Source organism: Clupea harengus, chromosome 6, assembly GCF_900700415.2.
Source record: "Clupea harengus chromosome 6, Ch_v2.0.2, whole genome shotgun sequence".
NCBI lineage: Eukaryota > Metazoa > Chordata > Actinopteri > Clupeiformes > Clupeidae > Clupea > Clupea harengus.
The window spans coordinates 6,727,846-6,734,725 of NC_045157.1; the positions used below are offsets into that span (position 1 = coordinate 6,727,846).

The 6,880-nt window shown below is 36.9% G+C and overlaps 1 long non-coding RNA gene across 1 annotated transcript; it reads right to left on the bottom strand.

Annotated features, from left to right (window-relative positions):
- Nucleotides 1-802: 802 nt before the first annotated feature.
- On the bottom strand, nt 803-2,005 carry LOC116220758. The gene is made up of 3 exons (XR_004163839.2): nt 1,460-2,005; nt 1,319-1,371; nt 803-854 (listed from the first exon to the last, which is right to left on the bottom strand). It is a non-coding gene; the product is annotated as an uncharacterized LOC116220758 (long non-coding RNA).
- Nucleotides 2,006-6,880: the final 4,875 nt, after the last annotated feature.

Consider the following 6,880-nt stretch of genomic DNA (forward strand, 5'->3'; position numbering starts at 1 on the left):
GATCATCATGATTTGACTTTCATCAATATCTATAATAACTGCTGTTCAACACCAATGTAATACTAAGTAGCTCTCTCTTTATAGTAAGGCTGTCATGCTCCAGTACATGTGTGCATTTAGAAGAAGTATGAGGGGAACAATCAAGTGTAGGTGCTTCCCAAGGGAAACTGGAGCTGTTTCAGCACCATGGACAGAGGCACACAAAAGTGGTTCCTGATACTATCCTCGTTCTCTTCATACATAGTCAGTGTGTTCTATGAAATAACACCCAGGACTACCTTACCACAGTCAAATATAAATTCATATGTATTTGTCATATTCAAAATAACAGTACATTTTTTAAATAAATAGACATTTTAACAAAGCATCACACTTAAAAAAAAAAGAAAAGAAGTCCATCACATTTGTATTGGGCCATTTACTGTTGAATTTGCATGACCAACTTCATGAGGGGAAAAAGCATCAGCATGAAAACCATTCTAATATGCCGACAGAAATGAGTTAACAGAACTGAGTTAACAGAACATAATACACGAACCATAAAATCATGGGGGAGAACAACACAAACAAAAAGAATGCAGCCCATTCCTTTTTCATCCACACATATTATCAGATATGTGTGTTTCATTAAACTGGACAAACAGTGTTGTAATTACAACCGTATATTTCTAGTATATTTGAACATTAAATGAATTAAACACTAATGTACTCTTATGTCATTTTAGATGTTTTACAGCAGCGTAAACAACCTCTGGTTGCAGGTCCTTTTTCTTTCCTCCCTTTTTCTTTTTCTTTTTCTTTCTCTTTGTAGAAAAATGCAGAGAAGAGTAGGTCATCATCTCAGCATCACTTCCCTGTCAATTCAGAATAAGTTCAGTTTATTTCCAGCTAACTCCTGAATCCTAATTACTTTAATAAAATGTATTATTTCATTACATTTTATTATGGAGATAGTGATATATAGTTCAGCGCTGAAAATGCATGTCATGTAAATGTGCAAGGCAATTCTGCCAAAAGGTAGACGCTGGAACTTTCTTGATTTCGCTGTTGTTAAGTAATTCAAAGACTGTTTGAAAAATGCCCAAATTCAACAATCTGTCTTAAATTTTACAAAAAGATTAGCATCTCTATGAAATATGTATGTGTATGTTTGATTCCTATTCCTGTTGTCCTTCACTTCATCAATCTTGCTGCTCTTACACCTGAATTTCCCTAACGGGATTAATACAAGTTTATCTTATCTTATATTAAATGATAGCATTGCTGAGAGGGTAATTAGAAGCCCAGCTGTAAACATTACGACACTATTACGTGTTACCTGAGGTGCCTCTAGCACAGGGTTGTTACAGTGCAGTTGATTAGGAGTTGTCTCTGTTAAACAACAATAAACATTAATATGTAAAATTATGAAAATGGCTTCCAGTCTGTACAAATGCAGTAGATAAGATGCAGTGCTTACCTTTGCAGTGATCACACACAGATCTCTTTAAATGTGAAGCAATAAGAAGGGTCATCACAGCAACACACACGCCTAATGCCACTCCCAAACCAACAACCACAGAGTTCATCCAGTTTTCTAGAAAGACCAAAGTACAAACTATTGTCTCATAACAGCACATCTCATATCATGCAAAATAAGAATGTAGCCTACCCAAGATCTAACATATATATGCAAATATACAGTACACTGCCGTTGCAGGACACACATTTTCTAAACAGTTTTACCTACTATCTACCTACTTTCACCCACTATTTACTTGTTTTTGTTGACTTGCCACAAGGAATGGTCTCATTTATATTGTCAGGCCTCAGTTCAGTATATTTAGGGGTTGCACAAGTGGGCCTTTATAATTTTAGAAATCAAGTAAGCCTTATTTGTTTCCCGAAAAACCTAAGTAGGAAGCGTCTTGTATCAATAAGACTTTACAATGATGATGGGGTGATCTCAGCACATTGAGCAAATCGTAATATAACTCCTGGTCTTAGCCTACCCTACACAATGGTGAAGTAGGCTATGGATGATACCCACAATATGTTGATGTTATATACCAAAATTGTAGATTAGCCCATAATAGAAAAATCTGTCAACAAAGTGTTTTTCAATGTGTTCTTATTGTGTTTACATATAGCATTTTTGTACATTCGGGAAACCTGGTCATTATTAGTAAGCCCAACCGATTAAAGATTAATCATAGGCCTATTTGCCTGTATGCTTATCTATTTTTCAACAACATGAATCTGTTTAGCCACGTTAGTGTAGTAGCCTAGTCTATTATATGACAAACTCGATGTCTGAGCCATCCTTGACAAATCCGTCTACAACTCACAATTACTGCACGTCTATTTTTATCACAACGACAGTCTGTTTCATCAAAGCACTTCCTCTTGTTGACCACGCGCTCTAACTGAAAACTGAGTGCGCGCCAGAGCTAGTGTAAAACTTCAGACCCGCGGGAGGGGTTACTAGGATACGTGGTTAAGGGAATAATTCCACGGAGATAGACGAGTTTGCAACTGAAAGCCTTTACTTCTCCAGCGCCATCCAAAACACTCTTCTCCCTACTAAACCTGCCTCACCCCATCTCCAAAAAAGCGGTAAGGGAAATGTAGTCAATACTAACAGTTAACAATATTAAGAAACAGCCCCATTTCTCACTCTGTGCAACTCCTACTTTGAAGTAATGTTCAAAACAAAGTCTAAAATCTTTGTCTTCCAAACGTTGTTACATTCCAAAAGGGTGTTGCCTGTCTTGTTGAGATATAGGCTATCACATAAGATACAGGAATGCACTAAATGCCTTCTCTTTGGAATTCTACACTCATCTATGGTTTATTCATGAATACAAATATACAGTATTTTTGCAGGACATTGATTAATGATACAACCTACATGTTTTAAAAGGTTGGAGTGTCAGCATGTTTTTTTACCTTTGAATCTTGAAAATCTCGTATCTTGAAAATGAAGCAAACACACAAATAGTAAATAAATATATCGGGTGAAAAAGGTTGAAAGCTCTGTAAACATTGAACAACCATAGCAAATGACAGTTTATTGAAAAGCTGACTATTGATACAGGCTACTAGAGTGAGTGTGTAGTCAGGCAAGGTAATACAGGAACAAAATAAACGTATTCCGTTAATTCAGCTAATTGGTGTAAACAAGATGAATTCCCTGGTTAAATAACATGTTGTCTGGAGAACTAGCAAGCTAGTAATCTAGGATAGCAAGCATAGAATGAGGAGTCAGGTTTAGCAAGAGTAATCAAATGTAACCAAACAAACTTTGTCTTTCGAAGAACGATAGCGGATAGCGGTGCGTCAATATAATAAACATTAGGATTGCACTTTATTACGCTATATTAATATTATACTAACATAGATATTAAGGGGGGGGGGGGGGGGGGACATACCTTCAAAATCCAAAGACGTCCCGTTGCCAAACCAAACCACAAGTCCTGAGATAGCACCACAGTAATATATTCCTGAATCTGAATCTTCTGTGTTTAAAATCTGCAAATAATCTATTCCGTTGCTTCTGTTGGCTTTAAAACGTTGTTTGCTAAAGCCACCATATGCTGTAAAATTTGTTGAATATTTAAACGTTCCTACAATATATTGGAGATGTTTTGGTGGTTTTAGGTGAAACCAGGAGATGGAGCTGAAGTCAGTTGTTACATCTTCGTCACATTTCAGAGTTATATTATCTCCTAGCTTTGCTGTTACTATGGTGTCTGGTTGGTAACGTTCTCCACCCGAAGAGAAAACAGAGAGAGGGGAGGGGGGGTTGAAAAGAAGTAAGTTTAGAAAAAAGAAGCTTAAGTTACTTTAGAAACAAACTAATATAATTATTGCCATTCATGTTTAAATACGATTTGGTCCTACCTGTAAACACAGTAGTGATCTGCAACAGGACAGAATATATCAAGATCATCATGTCAAGGTATATGTAGACCATTCTATGAATTGGAAAAAAAAATCAGTGATTAGTAATTTAATTAAACTGCTCTCCTTTCAACCCTTTGCTTCTCACAGTGCGACCTCTTCTAGGACTACTTGGGTTTCTATTAGGGCTGAACGATTTGGGAAAATAATCTAATTGCGATTTTTTACCAAAATATTGCGATTGCGATTTAATATGCGATTTTTTTTTTGTATCCTCTTTTTTTCCCAACAAAACGTAATGAATGATTTAAATATGACCAACACAATATTAGATACATTTAGTGTAAAATATTCTTTCCCACATTTTACATTTTTATTTAACTGCTCATTACAGAAACAAGAACAACAAATAGGTGGCTTTGCCACTGTGCATTTAAGTAATTTAAAAAAAGTAATTTTAAGTATAAACACTAGGCATGCACTTTTTAAACACTGTGTGCAAAATTTACCATCTTAAAAAAAAAAAAAACATTTTTTTTTTTTTTTTTTTTAGACCACGTTTTTTAATCGCGAACGTTGCGGTTAGAAAATCGCGTTCTATCATATCACGATTAAATCGCAAATGCAATTAATCGTTCAGCCCTAGTTTCTATAGAGTTGTAAATATTGAAAAGACAAAAAACATTGTATGTTTATTACCTGTAACCACTTGCCTTAGTTGATCAGCATTAAAATTGCACTGAGCATTAACAGGTCCTAAGTGATGTGTCCACAGTGACAGACATGCTGGGTGATGCTATTTATGGTATCAGGTAAAGAGGCGGAAGTGGCACATTTTTTTTGTTTGTGTGTTTGTGACGGACCAAGCGTTGGGTCACCGTCTATATGTGGGTGTGGCCAAATGCTCAGAGTCAGAGTGACAGTTCAATAGTCATAGGGGTTTATTAACTCTTCAAAAAGATAAAACAAACCATAAGTCCAACACAAAATGCAGATTAGGGAACCCAGATTCAAAATTCAATACAAAAAGTTATTAATGAATATCAAGAAAAAGCCAAATTCCAAATATCCAGAAAAAAACTGCTAAGCCTCTTGTCTTACCTATAGGGGTTTAACATGGGCTGTATGCATGGGACTCATGCATAACCAAGGCATAAGCAAAACCTAACAGTGTACTGAAACTGTATACTGGGCCTTGGTTTGTCCACATGTGCGAGTGGCAACTTTAAAGGATTCTGCAGTCAGGATAAGAGGCTAATTCACCATGTACCTGTCCAGGGTTTAGTTTGAATTTAACCCTACCGATGTAAAACTCACACTGGGCATGCTTGCTCTGAGGGGACACATCAACACATGTTCTAGGGGGGGGAAAACCAAACCAGTATTTTGGGGTTAGGCCTGGAAAAATGACATAGATCCGTATGCTGCAGAGGAGGTCAGCAGGTCAATTTCAGGATCACCGTACAACCTGCAGGATCATTTCTACTCAATCTGTAAGTGTGACTACTGTATTATCTTTATGGGTATTATCTATTTGTATCAATCCTACTTTAATCCCAATGTTACTGATAAACACACTTTCAATTCACAGATACTGCTGTGGATGTTTGGAATAGTGTAAACTAGAGGTACTGAACATGTGAAATAATCAGTTTCAGGCCACTGGTCTTTAGAGGATGAGGTGAAAACTAATGATAAGTAAGGTTCTTGACAGATGTAGACAGTAATCCTATAAAACTGCTAAACATGTCAGGTAGTATTAGGTAGCATGTATGAACCTGCAGTACTAAACACTGGTGTTATTGGTTTGATAGCACACACATTCTACTAGTCCTGGTAAACAGTAGCAACAAGGCCTTTAGAAGTAATCATACCCACAACATTAGCCAATACTGTTTCATTAAAAACCATCGATGACCATAAATGTAATCATTCCCATTTGTTGTATTTTACTTTATTGACTTAATCTTTTTGGCTGGTCAGCTATAGTTCACACCATGTGAGTAATGATATACTGTTGGCCCTCAGCATAGTCTTCATAGCATGGTCTTGTAATGTACATCTTGCCACTTATTGTGAAAGGCCTTGTGCTTAAACACAGGGTCATGCTGCCCTCTTCTGGCAATGACAAAATGTTCTGAGACGGCAGTCAAAGGCACAGGGGGCAGCATTGAGTCTGAAATGGAAAAGTCACAGAGTGATATGGAAAGGGAGACAGTTGGGGGATGGGGTTTGAGTGGTGGGGGGGTTGAGTGGTGGGGGCTGAAGTAATGAAAATCTACTCTCAATCAAAAGGTACAGTAAGAGCAAGACAAATGAAAGCATTGATGTAATGAACCTGCTTCCAATTCCATGGGACAGCAGATAATGACCATCTGTCAGTTGACTATCCACAGTTCACCAGCCCAGACATATTCTCGTGCGCGCACACACACACACCCTCCCTCACAGAAACAAGTCTTAGCTACAAATATTACAACATTTTACAAATGGAGTCTGAATTAATTTACATTTTTGATGCTGTTAAACAACTTGTACTATAAAGTGTTTACTTTTTGATAATTAATAATACCTTCATCTACACTCATGTTTACAAATATATAAGCTTGTTGCACATTCTCTATTGCTTCCTGACCCACAAAGCTGCTTCAGTGCATTTCTACAAGGTCACACATGCAGGACTGATAGTCAAATAATGTTGTTAAATATGAAGCATTCAAACTGAACGGTAGATTTGATAAATGAGCCTGTACTCTCAGCACAATGAATTGCATGCTGAAAAAAGTCATGGAGATCGACAGCATAAAGGAGCATACAGTCATTCAGGCCAAGGCAGAAGGCTCCAACTTTTGCTTGTCAAGACTAATGGCTTGCAGCCTAGTATGCAAAACCACAGGCTCATTATTTAAATATGATTATCCTACTGAGTACAGAAAATCACAAACTTCCTTTGATTAAAAAAGCTGTGATAAAACCTTTGCTTTAGTAAACTGATGCG